The sequence below is a fragment of the Pinus tabuliformis genome, chromosome 4_1 (genome assembly GCF_031772625.1).
Source record: "Pinus tabuliformis cultivar Carrire ecotype Pingquan chromosome 4_1, CPIR1, whole genome shotgun sequence".
Lineage (NCBI taxonomy): Eukaryota > Viridiplantae > Streptophyta > Pinopsida > Pinales > Pinaceae > Pinus > Pinus tabuliformis.
Window position 1 is genome coordinate 589284660 of NC_142303.1, and position 16589 is coordinate 589301248.

At 38.1% G+C, this 16589-nt stretch overlaps 1 protein-coding gene and 1 pseudogene across 1 annotated transcript in view; one reads left to right on the forward strand and one right to left on the reverse strand.

Moving 5' to 3' along the window:
* LOC149177341 (uncharacterized) overlaps positions 1-16589 on the reverse strand; it is a 223769-nt gene that overhangs the window by 172662 nt on the left and 34518 nt on the right. The window lies entirely within an intron of this gene.
* Positions 3527-4326, forward strand: LOC149177342 (fasciclin-like arabinogalactan protein 8 pseudogene; annotated as a pseudogene).

Genomic DNA, 16589 nt, shown 5'->3' on the forward strand with positions numbered 1-16589 from the left:
TCTCTACATCAGCTCTCTGGCCCTCTGCGTCACCCACGCAGGCCCCTCAGCCTCTGCACAGTCTCTAGCTTCCTCTGCGTGGCTCCTGCTGCATCTGCGTAGCCTCCTCAGTCACTGTGCTGACCCTCTTCCACTATCTTTGCCTCTCTGCTATGTACTCACTACCCCTCGCTGCAACAAATCACTAGTTCGAATTTTCTCAGCAAACCCTGCTCCAGAAAATCAAACTAACTGATCAATCTTGGTGTATCTCCAAGTGACCCTCAAGCCGCTTATACATTTTCTATTGAGTCTTCAACGGCCGAGATTAAATCTCTAATCAACGGCTAAGATTAGATTTGGCTTGATCCATGTCTTCTAGAACATTCTCACCCAGTTTTATATTAATACCCATTAATATTTTAATTTTTCTAAGTTTAGACTTAGGAACTCCATTAAAAATATTAATTATTTTAATATCTCTCTAACCGGGTGGAATTTCCCCAAACCATTTCTGAGTCTTGGAGATCTCATGTGCTTTAGCCTCTCCACCAATTTTCATGGCTAAAGCACATCCGATGCTACCACAAATCAACACTCCCTCTTAACGAGAAATATGCTCTAGTAATGTTCCACCACTGAACATCACACTAATCCTTCCGCACCAATACCTGTGTTGATGCTTGGCCTGCTGCCCAACATCCACTGAGTATTGCTTTTTGTATTGCTGCCCATGGCTCTGCCACTGCCACTGCTACATATGTACTGCAGCTCCCTCTCAAAATGTTGCATCATGCTGCCTATAACACTACCGCTACTAACTGATGCACTGCAACTCAGTTACCAAGAAGTAAGTAACTGATCTACCCAAATACTGACATCCTTGTCAATCCGAAAGCCTCCTGATGCTGAAGCTACCTCTGCTGCTATATTGTGCTCCCTTTGTTGCCTTTGCACTGCTGCAAACACCTTTGTGCCTCTCGCACTGTTGCAACCTCCTCTATGCATCTCGCACTGCTGCAAACACCTTTGTGCCTCTCGCACTACTGCAACCCCCACTGCGCTGCTACAGACCTCTGCACTCTAGCATTGCCTTGTCGCTCCATCGCATCTTGCTTCTACCGACATCCGTCATCCTGCTACTGTCATTCGGGGCTCCCGTAGCCGGATATGATCCAAGAGTTTGGGCACCTCAAGGATCTTGCCCCTCATCTTCTGTAGTCCTCCTGACTACAACTCGATGTCTCCCCACCTCTTCTCTAGAGGTGCATGAGCACTCCTGACACAGTCATTGTTGGGCCTCAAAATGGTCCCTATTTTCACTCCATTATTCACCAATATCTTCACATTTTACCTTCATGTCACCTCCATTCCACCTCCACATCATTCCATTTACCTCATTATTGGGTTATAACTATGCTTTTCCAAAGTTTATTAATTCTTAACATTTTTAAGTGAATTTATGGCTAAACTTTAGAAAATAATATGCTTATACTTATACCTAACAATTAGAATGAGTTTGTTGACATGTGTAGGTACAAAGGAAGCTTCCAGGGCATCTTTATGTGGCCTTGAATGATCAAATTCGAATTTGATAAGATAAGCCTCATGGAAAAGATCATGATCTCATGGAGAAAATCATGGACTCATGGAGGAAATCATGGAAGATAGGGTTATGTGTCTAGATGGTTGAGAAATGTATGGAACTAAAAGAGAGATTAGTGGATCATCATTATGAGTTTGTTATCTCATCCTATTGTATAAATAGGAGTACCTCCTCCATTCCAAGGGAAGGACTCTTGGAGCATTGTATCCAAATTATGATGGCATAGAATAAAGCTTCATTTTACATATACTTTCATTATGTAGTTTTAGATATAAGTTTTACATACATTTCCATTATGTAGTTTTTAGATATAAGTTTCCTTAATGTAGTATATGGAATAATTTGTCTTGTTCTTAAGAGAATTGAGCTCACTCTAAAAGGATGAGAGAAACATGTTATTTCATATTAGATCTTATTTCATTTAATTGCTTAGATGTTTGAGGATTTGTTTGAGATTGATGAATGAGTTTTAAATTAGAATCTTATCAGCATATGAGAGAACAACCAAGGGTCTAAGTTAGGCTCTCTCTCCATTTGATTTGCATGATAATTAAAATTCATTCTTTTGCTTTTATGTTTCAAGTATCATATGAGGAGATACCAAGAGTCTAAGTTAGGCTCTCTCTCCATTGATTTATATGGTAATTGAAATTCATTCTTTTATGCTTTTATGTTTCAAGTCATTTCATTTCTTCTGCTTATGAATGAATCTTAGTTTAGTTTGGATTAGTACATGAGAGGACAATCAAGAGACTAAGTTAGTCTCTCTCTCTACTTGAATCTGAACAATAATTAAGTTCATTCTCTTGTCTTCATTTCAAGTTTTTTTTAGTTTCATGTAATCAATGATTTCTCTATGATACTGTAGGGAAGGACAACCAGGACCTCCTTAGTTAGGAGCCTCTTCCCTTGCATATTATATTGAATCGTAAATAATTTAGCTAGACATAGAGTTAGTTGCCTACTCTTGCATATATATTGCTGGCACCATCACAAGCTTACGAGTTTCCCTGGTTGATAATTTAATGCAGCAATTTAAGCCCAATAAATTGCCCAACATTTTGGCGCCGTTGCCGGGGATGGTGCTAAGGGATTAGGCATTAGGAATTTAATTCAGTACTAGTATTTTTCTTTAGACAAAATAATTTGTGAAACCTGGTGACAGCAGGATCTTCACAAAGGAGTTTAAGTTTGAGTTTTCTTATGTTTTAGTATTTAGCTAGTTTTAAATTTCGTCTTTTCAAAAAACCCCCCTGCATAAATAAAAACAAATCAAGCGATTAGTATGCTCTCTTCCTGCGCTTCGTGCGATCAGGAAGATCAGAAAGTCTATTGATTTTGTTCAAATAAACATACTCTTGCTGGAGAACTAATTTGCAAAAAGACAATAAAGAATTTTGTGAATGAAAAAAAAAACATCTTTAAATTTTTAGATGAAATTTAGTTTTTTAATTTTAGATTTAAAAAAAAAAAAAAAAAAAAAAAATTAGTTTTTTTAGTTTTAGATTTAAAAAAATAAAAAAAATAGTTTTTAATTTGAGATTTTAAAAAAAAAACAAAAACAAAAACAAAAACAAAAAAAAACTCCACAAAATAATAATAATATATGTATCATAACACATATTATTATTATTAAAAAAAAAAAAAAAAAAACCTAACCATTTCTTTTGTTTTTTTAGATATTTAAAAAAAAAAAAATTCACAACATAATAATAATATATATATCATATATATACATATTATTATTAAAAAATACACAAATAAAAAAAAACCATTTGCAGCTTTGGGTACTCTCATTTCTGTTGTGTTTTCTCTGGTGGTAGCTCGGTTGAGGGGAAGTGTGTTCAGGACATTCCACATTGTGCTCTCCAGGGGTTTGTTGGGCTTCCGGAGCACCCGAGTGTATCAATTTTAGTGGTTTGGGGTCATTTTTCCGGCATAATGAAGATTTTGGGGCTTGGATTTGTGTTTCTTGTCCTGCTGAGCTTACAGTGCTCTGCAACTGCGTTCAATATCACGATCTTGGCCAAATTTCCAGAATACAGCAAGTTCAATCATGATCTCTCGCGGACGAAGCTGGCGGACGAGATCAACAGCCGGCAGACGATTACAGTTCTGGCGTTGAGTAACAGTAACATGGACGCGCTCAGTGGCCTGGATCTGGCCTCCCTCAAGCGTGTGCTCAGCCTCCATGTGGTGCTTGACTTCTTCGATCCCAAGAAGCTCCACGAGATCACTAACGGGACAACGCTCAGCACCACGCTCTTGCAGATCACGGGAATGGCCCCAGGCAACAGTGGCTTCATCAACATTACAGATCTGAAGGCTGGAAAGGTGGGGTTTGGCCTCGTGGCACACGGCGCCAAGTTGGATGCCACGTACATCAAATCGGTGAAGCAGGAGGGCTACAATCTGTCGGTCATCGAGGTGAGTAAGCCGATCACGACCAATGTGGCGAAGGCGCCAGCCCTGCGCCCTCCGATGTGAACATCACTGCCGTTATGATCAAGGGCGGGTGCAAGATCTTCGCCACCATGATCTCCACCACCGGCGTCGCCAAGACCTTCGAGGACGCCGTCCAGGGCGGGTTGACTGTGTTCTGCTCGACTGACCCTGCTTTTACTGGTGCCACAAGCAAGCTGCTGAAGAAGCTGCCCAGTGATGACCAGGTCTCCATGTTGGAGTTCCACGTGTTGCCCATCTACAGTCCACTTGCTGAAGGGAACAAAGAAAGACTTTAGCACTGCAATACTTGAGCGTAAGAAGTCTCCTAATCGGTTAGTTGTGGATGAAGCCATAAATGATGATAATTCGGTTGTGGCTCTTAATTCGAAAACAATGGAAACATTGCAGCTTTTCCGGGGTGATACCATTCTTGTTAAGGGTAAAAAGAGAAAGGATACAGTTTGCATTGTTCTGGCTGATGATACCTGTGAAGAGCATAAGATCAGAATGAACAAAGTTGTTAGGTCAAATCTAAGAGTAAGATTAGGGGATGTAGTATCTGTTCATCAGTGCCCAGATGTTAAGTATGGGAAGCGTGTGCATATTCTTCCTATAGATGACACAATTGAAGGTGTTACAGGAAACTTGTTCGATGTGTACTTGAAGCCTTACTTCTTGGAAGCCTATCGCCCAGTAAGAAAAGGAGACCTTTTTCTAGTACGAGGAGGAATGAGAAGTGTAGAATTTAAAATCATTGAGACAGATCCTGGTGAGTATTGTGTTGTTTCTCCAGATACTGAAATTTTTTGTGAGGGAGAGCCAATAAAACGAGAAGATGAAGACAGATTGGACAGAGGGATTCCATGGGGCACAGAAATAACAACATGGGGGTAATAGGGGCACAACAATATAAATAAGGGGTATAACTACAATAGTAATGGGGTAATCACTAGTATTATAGGGACCCAACATGCCCCTCTCCTTCAAAAAAGTGTTGTCCTCAACGCTTGAGTAGTTCTGGATACTTCTGCATAAAATTCTCATCCTCCCATGTGGAATCTTCAGCGGATAAGTTCTCCCACTTGATAAGATACTCTGAAATTGATCGATTTCGTAGCTGTCGAGTTCTTGTTTCTGTGACTGCTTCCGGTTCCAATATAATTTTTCCTTCCTCGTCAAGTTCTGGCAATATTGTTTGAACTGGGAGCTTGTCGCCTATAACCTTCTTTAAACATGAAACATGCAAAACTGGGTGCAATCGAAAAGCTGCAAGGAAGCTCAAATTTGTATGCCATAGTACCAATCTTTTGCAACACCTTGTATGGATCATAATACTTTGGTGATAATTTATTATCCTTCTTAACTTGCTTTAGGGACATTTTCTTGTATGGTTGTAGTCGTAGGAATACCCAATCACCTACATCAAAACTTCTTTCACTGCGATGTTCATCTGCCTGTTGTTTCATTCTATTTTGTGCCAACACGAGGTTATCCTTTAAGAGTTGGAGGACTTGTTGTTGATGTTCGATGTGATGTTCCACTGCCTGAACCTTAGAATTTTCTCTTAAATATGATGTGATGGATGGTGGTTGATACCCATAAAGTGCCATAAATGGGGTCATTTTTGTTGCTGTATGGAAGGAAGTGTTATACCACCATTCAGCCAGAGGCAACCATTTGACCCATTGTGTCTGTTTATCAGATACAAAGCAACGAAGATGTCCTTCCAAACATTTGTTTACTATCTCAGTTTGCCCATCAGATTGAGGATAATAAGATGAGCTATGAGCTAACTGAGTACCAAGACAAGAAAATAATTTTGTCCAAAAATTTCCAGTGAAAATGGGATCTCTGTCACTTACAATAATCTTTGGGTTTCCATGTAGCTTTTGAATTGTTTCCATAAATGTAGTAGAAACTGTACTGGCTTTAAATGGATGTGATAATGCACAAAAGTGTGCATACTTGGTAAGTCTGTCAACTACCACCATGATTACACTCTTTCCCTCAGACTTGGGTAAACCTGTGATAAAATCCATTGAAACCTCCTCCCAACGTTGGCTTGGAATGGATAAAGGTTGTAATAGACCCGGTGTCTTAATTGTTTCAACTTTATTTTGTTGGCAAACCAAACATTCCGCCACAAACTTTTGAATATCTGATTTAAGGCCATCCCAAAAAAATTCCTTCTTAACCCTGTGGTAAGCTTTTAAAAACCCTGAGTGCCCTCCTAAGGGAGAAGTGTGCAATTCCATAAGAATATTTTGTTTTAGCTGGGAATTCTTACAAAGGTATAAGCAATCTTTGTACCATAACGAATCATTTTTCCAGCTAAATGTATCAAACGTATTGGAATCTTGTTGTAGCTTTCGAATAAGTGCCCACACTTCTTCATCATTCTTCCATTCCTCCCTTGCTTCGTTTATCCAATCTGGTTGGATAATAGAAATGGCGCACAACAATGCTTCCACATCCTCATCCTTTCTTGAGAGTGCATCTGCCACCACATTTTGCTTCCCTTTTTTGTAGATGATTTCAAAGTCATAACCCAACATCTTTGTGACCCACTTTTGTTGCCCTTCAGAGGATAATCTTTGTTCTAAAAAGTATTTAAGGCTATCATGATCCGTTTTTACCTTGAAGTGTCTTCCCATTAGGTAGGGTCGCCATTTCTTAAGTGCATGGAGTATTGCCAACATTTCCTTCTCATAAATAGCTTTGCTTAAAAACTTTCCCTTGATTGGACGACTTTCAAAAGCAATGGGTCTTTCATCTTGCATTAGAACAGCACCAATTCCATTTCCTAAAGCATCACATTCCACAATAAGGTTTTTGTGAAGTCCGGTGTAGCTAAGACCGGTGCTTGGCACATTGCCTCTTTAAGATGTTCAAAGGCCTTTGTTGCTTCCGGAGTCCATGAAAATGCATCTTTCTTCAATAATGTTGTTAGAGGTGCTGCTATTCTCCCATAATTCTTAACAAATTTGCGATAATACCCTGTCAACCCAATAAATCCTCGCAAATGCTTTATGGATGTGGGGATTTTCCATTCCTTAATGGCTTTAATTTTGCTAGGGTCTACCTTAACTCCTTCATGAGATACAATATGACCCAAATATTCCACCTCCTGGACTCCAAAGAAACATTTGGATCTTTTTGCATATAATTGTTTCTCCTCCAATAGTTGTAGCACCTTGTCAACATGTTCAACATGATCCTTCCGAGACTTGCTGTAGATTAGTATATCATCAAAAAATACTAACACAAATTTTCTAAGGAATGGTTTGAAAATTGAATTCATCAAACCTTGAAATGTTGAAGGTGCATTGGTAAGGCCAAAAGGCATGACCAAAAATTCATAATGACCCTCATGAGTTCTAAATGTCGTTTTCGAAATGTCTTCAATCTTCATTCTCATTTGATGATATCCCGAACGAAGATCCAACTTGGTGAAGTAAATTGATCCATGTAATTCATCCAGTAATTCATCAATGACAGGAATGGAGAACTTATCTTTAATAGTGAGCTTGTTGAGCTCCCTATAATCCGGACACATGCGCCATGATCCATCCTTCTTGTGCACCTGTTGTCGCGCGAATTGACACGACAACGCTCAGACCGGGGGCTGTCACTCTGATCCCCGATCCCTCCGTTTAAGCCTGTCTCCCGCGGCTAAGGGGGGTAGACCCTGTGAGATAATGAAGACCAACTGCCTAACAGTTGGTTGGGAGACACGAGATACGATATAAAAGCACTTGAAAGATTTAATTAATTGAGCAGACCAGTGCCTTAAGACACTGATGTAGAAACGATTACTTTTTAAATGATATAGAAACATGGACCATGAACAGCAATCATTAATCATCAGCTAAATCCAAACGATATCCAGCGACTGAAAGATTCAAAAAAGATAAATGCTTTAAAACACCACGAGAATTATAAACCATTAACCAGATATCAATTTCACATCTCGGCTTGAAAACTTAGATCCCAGCATGAAAGATATAGATAAAAACCACTGAGACTAACATCTTGCTTTTCCACAAAAATTTTATTTTTTCAAATTTTTTTTTTTTTTTTAAATCTTTTTTCAATTTTTATTTTTCAATGTTATGGAAATTAAAAATAAATCCTAAAAAAAAAAAAAAAATTTAAAATTTTAAAACTAATCTAATTTTAAACTAAACTAAACAAAAAATTAAATTAAAATAATAATACAAAAAAATCTAACAAAAACATTTTTATTTTTTACATTATAAAAATCAAAAAAAGAAAAAATCTAAAAACTAAATTCTAACCATTAAAAATAAAACTAAAAAATATATTTTTTCATTTTTTATTTTTTATATTTTAAAAATCTAAAAAAGGAAACGATTTAAAAAATGAAAATTAAACTCTAACTTTTTGAAAAAAAATTATAAAATCTAAATTCTAACTAAACTAACCTAACTAAAATAAAAATAAATTTAAATCTGAATACGCGACTATACAAAACATGAAACTAAAATCTACGCTATCCCCTTTATTTTTTCTTTTTATTTACATTCAAAATACGTTTAACAAAATCTAAAAAAAAAAACTAAATCGCAAGGCATGTATACATGAAACTAGAACTAAAAAAATGAAAACGAAACTATAAGAAACCCTAAATCTAAAACGCAACTGTAAAATGGTTATCAGGCATAAAAAAGAGCAGAGCCGTAAGCAAATACGCAGCACGCCATCACATTTCCATCGAATCTGAATGCGGGACTTGACCCCCGAAGGAAAAACGACGAGCAAAAGGCAAACTTCACGAAAATGGCAAGGTGACAAGAGCGTAACTGAAAATCGAATTACCTGTTGTCGGCCTGGAACGAGACTGAAACCATGAGAGCAAAGAAAATGTACCAGATCAAACGCAAGCCTTCTTACTATTCGGACACCTTGGCATCAAATTCGTAATTTCGTGGTTTCTGAGCACTTTGGAGCGAGAATAGAATTTCTGTGCGGATTTTTACCTGGACCGAGAGAGCAGGACGATGAAACTTTGGCTATAGGAATGCTATCGCCTGACAAAATCTTGTGCCGGTATTTGAAAGCAAATGGCGGTGACGAGTACGAGTCGGCTGAGCTCATATAACCAAAAAAAAATTTGATGCTGCCAGATCAACGTCATGAAACAGCTAGCAATCTTAACCCAGCCACGCAGATGGTCATTTAAATGCTGAATCGAGTTTCCTGAAATTCGTCGTTTGCTTCAGCGATATATATATTTCTTTTTGTCTGATAGGTGGAAGATGTAGCCGCAGAAAAAGATACGTTTTCCCCTTTCTATTTGGCAGTTTCGACTATTGGCAGGTGGGGTTGCTTAAGAGAATGTCGGCCTGATTTATGTGGCTGCAGATTAAAATGAGGACGCTTGAAGAGATGCGCTCGCTGAGGGAGAAAGGATCGACTCTTTATTTGCAGGCTGAAGGACACAATCTCATGCATATATAAACCAGCAACCGAAGAATGCTTCACGTTGAAATCTGCTGCTTATGCACAGTGTGTCTGCGTGTCACCCTTGACGGCAGTCCTGCAATTGCAGAAAAAAAACAAAACCCTAGTGAAGAATCTGAAACCCTAGATCCAAAAATAAATTTGAAACCCTGAAACAGCTGATTAATTTACAGATATGGCCCCTTAACAGCCAGATTCATCAATAGGCACAGTAATGTTTTCAATATATCAGAAATTTTTGAACTTCACTGTGAACAGAAAGAAAATTCTCTCATGTAAAATAGAAAATAAACCCTTAATGATTGACCCAGGGCACAATCAGCTGGGCTCTGCACAGAAGAGCCTGTGGGAGTCGGCTGGTTCAGCCTAGAACTTCCCCAAACGCCCACCTGTACCTTTTACCTAAAGATCTCCTGCACACCTCAAGCAAACATCAGTAGAGAGGGCAAGAAACGCTGCTAGATTTCAAGGAATAATGGAGCTACCTGCCATTATTCCAGAAACCCTACAACATTCCAACCCTAGCACGTGAGCAAGATACCTGTACTCACAATACTCTGAAAACCAGCTATTATTAACTGCTGAAAACTGAAATATGCAGAAAAACAATCATCTCACAGCAATTCCGGAGAGTAACACCAGCCAGTTTTGAACCCCAAAGTCTTTTTATTAATCAGAAAATCAGATTACAAGAGAGCTTTCTCAGTACAGACTCACAGATCAGATCATCTGAAATGACCCCCTAAGACCCTATATAAAGGAAATGATCCCAACGGCTAGTTTTGGGTGATCCATGTAGAACTGATCTCGACCGTTGATGAGGATCAAGACATCTCTTGATCTCATCCGTCGATTTATTAACTTAAAATATTATTATTTTATTAGTTAGGGTTTTTGCTTCATTTTTTAATTTTTTATTATTTTATTATTTTTATTCATTTTTTTAATTTTTTAATTCATTTTAAGATGGATCATCAAACTAAGCCGTTGGAAACATCACCTAGGACCTAGGACCTAGGACTCATGAGGGGATTTACAACATTTTCAACCCTCAAGACACATTTCATCATGATTTTTACAATTTACATCTCAAAGGGATGAACCCACTTAATACAGACCCTCATAGAACACCCAGTTCTGCGACACAACTATAATCTAGCAGATTAACATATAAGACTCTCCTAAAGTTCTGATGACGAAATCCATCCCGGCTTTGGGGTCAGGTTTGAAGGAAAACTCTGCCGATCCGTGGATCGGTGAGACGAAAAACCTCCCGGGACGCAGATCATCATTAGAAAGTTAGGTCCACCTAGGCAACTTTACATACATGACTCTGATCTGCTCAGATTATTTACAACTTATACATGCAGACTGGGTTTACAACAAAAATGATCAAGCTGCTGATGATGGCAGGATGGCACGGACATGCTGATCAGGTGCTGCTTCTTTCTGTCAAAAAAAAACGGGATGCACTGCATGGGTAGTTGACCAGTAGAGGTCAACATCTGGCTCTACTTGGGGACACGTTGCTGCTTGCAGGAATGTGAGAATCCAGAATCTGCATCCATACAACACAAAAATAAGTAGCGTCCATCCCAAAAAATCAGCATATACATTAAGCACAGGAAAGATAAAAGCTCTTCATTTATTAACTATCTAATAGCATGAAAAGTAAATCTATTCCTAAAACAGAAATGAAATGCTGAAAAGACAAGGAGTAGAGTTAGAAATACAATACAAAAATGCCTCACGGCATCAGATGTGTTCAATATAGTGCATACTGAGCATTTGCCTGCTTTCAGGCAAATCTGTCGGCTGCTTGTCGGATGTGCCATGTCCAATTTTGCATATGGTAGGACTCCTTCCTATCCGAAAATCAAGCTGCTCACGGCCGTCTGATGCATCAAATCTTCGTCTAATCTTCTTCCTCTTGCGCTTCTTCTTTCTGGCAGGATGAATTACTGATGATCTGGAACTTTCTGTTTCGAAACTATCAGATGAAGTGTGTAAGATATGCATACTAAGTCTTTTTGTGTCTTGCATCTGATTTTTATCGTTTTTAGGCTTATCCGGATCACCTTCAATTATCCACCTAATGACCTCCTCATAGTAAAATGGAACTTGTTGCGGCAAATGAGAAGGCTCCTGGTTTCTCTTATCATCTGACCATTGTTGAATCTTTTGAACTTGTATTCTAATGGCATCGATCTGACTAGAGCATTCATCCCTTATAGCGCTGATTCGTATGGCATGGTTTTCTTGCATGTGTTTTATTACCTTATCATTCTTTTCCTCTATGTCCATCAAGCGATGTTGCATGAAATTTATTTCTTCTTTATGATTCGCTTGCATGTCAGCAATTTCCGTTTCATGTTTAGTTTTCATGGCCTCAATTTCCTTAGCATGCTGATTTTGCGTGTCCTCAATCTCCTTATTACGTTTTTCCAGATGGGTGCGTAAAGTTTTAACATCATTGATAAGATTAGTTTGGTTGCTTTCCAGATTTTTCACCAACATCTTTAAATCTTGTATTATTTGCTTTTGCTCCTCCTTTTCATTGTCATTTATCCCTGATTTTTCACTATGATGATCTGCAATATTTCCGGTGGATGACACATTCTGACCTTGAAATCTTTCTTCAACAGCTGAATTACTTTCTTTCTGTTCAACAATTTTAGAAGTAGAAGGCAAGCTGTTTGGACTATCATATCTATCTTTAAAAGCATTGAGAATGTCTTGTAAAGAAGTGAAAAAATCATTAGGAAAGTTGTTAAACCAATTCAAGGCATCACCCTCTAAAGAACGGACAAATAGACGCATCTTGAAATCTTCATTATTATATTGAGGAAATCTACAGTATAAGATCATTACACAAGTAAACATGTTCAAATGCCTTTTAACAGCGACCGAATCATCACCCGAGAACTTAAGTAATTTACCAATGGCCTCTTTCGGAAGATCATGGAGATTATCAGTAAAATGACATGGTTTAAATGAATAATCCATGATGAACAATAAGGGATCAGATGGATGATAGAATTAGCTCTTTGCTCAAGAAAATCAAAAGATGAAAGAAGTGGAGTCGCCACTTGAACAATAAAACTGATTCTAAGATCCAAGAAGTAACCAACAAACAGATATGCGGGAGGCTTCTTGTCTGGGAAAAAATAAAAAATGGAGTCGCCACCCAAACAAGAAACACACCGAAGAGATGCTGCTGATATGTGATGAAAAGATGCCAAAATATTGAATCTGCCAGCTCAAATGAGAGATGAGAAGATGAATGTCGATGAAACTCCAGGAACAGAAAAACTCTGTCCCCGGCAACGGCGCCAAAAATGTTGTCGCGCGAATTGACACGACAACGCTCAAACCGGGGGCTGTCACTCTGATCCCCGATCCCTCCGTTTAAGCCTGTCTCCCGCGGCTAAGGGGGGTAGACCCTGTGAGATAATGAAGACCAACTGCCTAACAGTTGGTTGGGAGACACGAGATACGATATAAAAGCACTTGAAAGATTTAATTAATTGAGCAGACCAGTGCCTTAAGACACTGATGTAGAAACGATTACTTTTTAAATGATATAGAAACATGGACCATGAACAGCAATCATTAATCATCAGCTAAATCCAAACGATATCCAGCGACTGAAAGATTCAAAAAAGATAAATGCTTTAAAACACCACGAGAATTATAAACCATTAACCAGATATCAATTTCACATCTCGGCTTGAAAACTTAGATCCCAGCATGAAAGATATACATAAAAACCACTGAGACTGACATCTTGCTTTTCCACAAAATTTTTATTTTTTCAAATTTTTTTTTTTTTTTTTTTTTAAATCTTTTTTCAATTTTTATTTTTCAATGTTATGGAAATTAAAAATAAATCCTAAAAAAAAAAAAAAAAAAAAATTAAAATTTTAAAACTAATCTAATTTTAAACTAAACTAAACAAAAAATTAAATTAAAATAAAAAAAATCTAACAAAAACATTTTTATTTTTTATATTATAAAAATCAAAAAAAGAAAAAATCTAAAAACTAAATTCTAACCATTAAAAATAAAACTAAAAAATATATTTTTTCATTTTTTATTTTTTATATTTTAAAAATCTAAAAAAGGAAACGATTTAAAAAATGAAAATTAAACTCTAACTTTTTGAAAAAAAATTATAAAATCTAAATTCTAACTAAACTAACCTAACTAAAATAAAAATAAATTTAAATCTGAATACGTGACTATACAAAACATGAAACTAAAATCTACGCTATCCCCTTTATTTTTTCTTTTTATTTACATTCAAAATACGTTTAACAAAATCTAAAAAAAAAAACTAAATCGCAAGGCATGTATACATGAAACTAGAACTAAAAAAATGAAAACGAAACTATAAGAAACCCTAAATCTAAAACGTAACTGTAAAAATGGTTATCAGGCATAAAAAGAAAAGAGCCGTAAGCAAATACGCTGCACGCTACCACATTTCCATCGAATCTGAATGCGGGACTTGACCCCTGAAGGAAAAACGACGAGCAAAAGGAAAACTTCACGAAAATGGCAAGGTGACAAGAGCGTAACTGGAAATCGAATTACCTGCTGTCGGCCTGGAACGAGACTGAAACCGTGAGAGCAAAGAAAATGTACCAGATCAAACGCAAGCCTTCTTACGATTCGGACACCTTGGCATCAAATTCGCAATTTCGTGGTTTCTGAGCACTTTGGAGCGAGAATAGAATTTCTGTGCGGATTTTTACCTGGACCGAGAGAGCAGGACAATGAAACTTTGGCTATAGGAATGCTATCGCCTGACAAAATCTTGTGCCGGTATTTGAAAGCAAATGGCGGTGACGAGTACGAGTCGGCTGAGCTCATATAACCAAAAAAAAATTTGATGCTGCCAGATCAACGTCATGAAACAGCTAGCAATCTTAACCCAGCCACGCAGATGGTCATTTAAATGCTGAATCGAGTTTCCTGAAATTCGTCGTTTGCTTCAGCGATATATATATTTCTTTTTGTCTGATAGGTGGAAGATGTAGCCGCAGAAAAAGATACGTTTTCCCCTTTCTATTTGGCAGTTTCGACTATTGGCAGGTGGGGTTGCTTAAGAGAATGTCGGCCTGATTTATGTGGCTGCAGATTAAAATGAGGACGCCTAAAGAGATGCGCTCGCTGAGGGAGAAAGGATCGACTCTTTATTTGCAGGCTGAAGGACACAATCTCATGCATATATAAACCAGCAACCGAAGAATGCTTCACGTTGAAATCTGCTGCTTATGCACAGTGTGTCTGAGTGTCACCCTTGACGGCAGTCCTGCAATTGCAGAAAAAAACAAAACCCTAGTGAAGAATCTGAAACCCTAGATCCAAAAATAAATTTGAAACCCTGAAACAGCTGATTAATTTACAGATATGGCCCCTTAACAGCCAGATTCATCAATAGGCACAGTAATGTTTTCAATATATCAGAAATTTTTGAACTTCACTGTGAACAGAAAGAAAATTCTCTCATGTAAAATAGAAAATAAACCCTTAATGATTGACCCAGGGCACAATCAGCTGGGCTCTGCACAGAAGAGCCTGTGGGAGTCGGCTGGTTCAGCCTAGAACTTCCCCAAACGCCCACCTGTACCTTTTACCTAAAGATCTCCTGCACACCTCAAGCAAACATCAGTAGAGAGGGCAAGAAACGCTGCTAGATTTCAAGGAATAATGGAGATACCTGCCATTATTCCAGAAACCCTACAACATTCCAACCCTAGCACGTGAGCAAGATACCTGTACTCACAATACTCTGAAAACCAGCTATTATTAACTGCTGAAAACTGAAATATGCAGAAAAACAATCATCTCACAGCAATTCCGGAGAGTAACACCAGCGAGTTTTGAACCCCAAAGTCTTTTTATTAATCAGAAAATCAGATTACAAGAGAGCTTTCTCAGTACAGACTCACAGATCAGATCATCTGAAATGACCCCCTAAGACCCTATATAAAGGAAATGATCCCAACGGCTAGTTTTGGGTGATCCATGTAGAACTGATCTCAACCGTTGATGAGGATCAAGACATCTCTTGATCTCATCCGTCGATTTATTAACTTAAAATATTATTATTTTATTAGTTAGGGTTTTTGCTTCATTTTTTAATTTTTTATTAATTTTTTATTATTTTATTATTTTTATTCATTTTTTTAATTTTTTAATTCATTTTAAGATGGATCATCAAACTAAGCCGTTGGAAACATCACCTAGGACCTAGGACCTAGGACTCATGAGGGGATTTACAACATTTTCAACCCTCAAGACACATTTCATCATGATTTTTACAATTTACATCTCAAAGGGATGAACCCACTTAATACAGACCCTCATAGAACACCCAGTTCTGCGACACAACTATAATCTAGCAGATTAACATATAAGACTCTCCTAAAGTTCTGATGACGAAATCCATCCCGGCTTTGGGGTCAGGTTTGAAGGAAAACTCTGTCGATCCGTGGATCGGTGAGACGAAAAACCTCCCGGGACGCAGATCATCATTAGAAAGTTAGGTCCACCTAGGCAACTTTACATACATGACTCTGATCTGCTCAGATTATTTACAACTTATACATGCAGACTGGGTTTACAACAAAAATGATCAAGCTGCTGATGATGGCAGGATGGCACGGACATGCTGATCAGGTGCTGCTTCTTTCTGTCAAAAAAAAAACGGGATGCACTGCATGGGTAGTTGACCAGTAGAGGTCAACAGCACCAATACTACTGGAGCAGAGAAAGAACTTTGACTTGGTTGAATTAGACCAGCCTCTAGCATTTCTGCAACCATACGTTTTGTTGTCGCACAGATTGGCACGACAACGCTCAGATCGGGGGCTGTCACTCTGATCCCCGATCCCTCCGTTTAAGCCTGTCTCCCGCGGCTAAGGGGGGTAGACCCTGTGAGATGATGAAGACCAACTGTCGACCAGTTGGTTGGGAGACACGAGACACGATAGGCACTAAAAGGATTTAGAAGTTAAAAGACCAGTGCCTTGTGGAGTTAATGTTTAAACGATTAATTACCAGATGC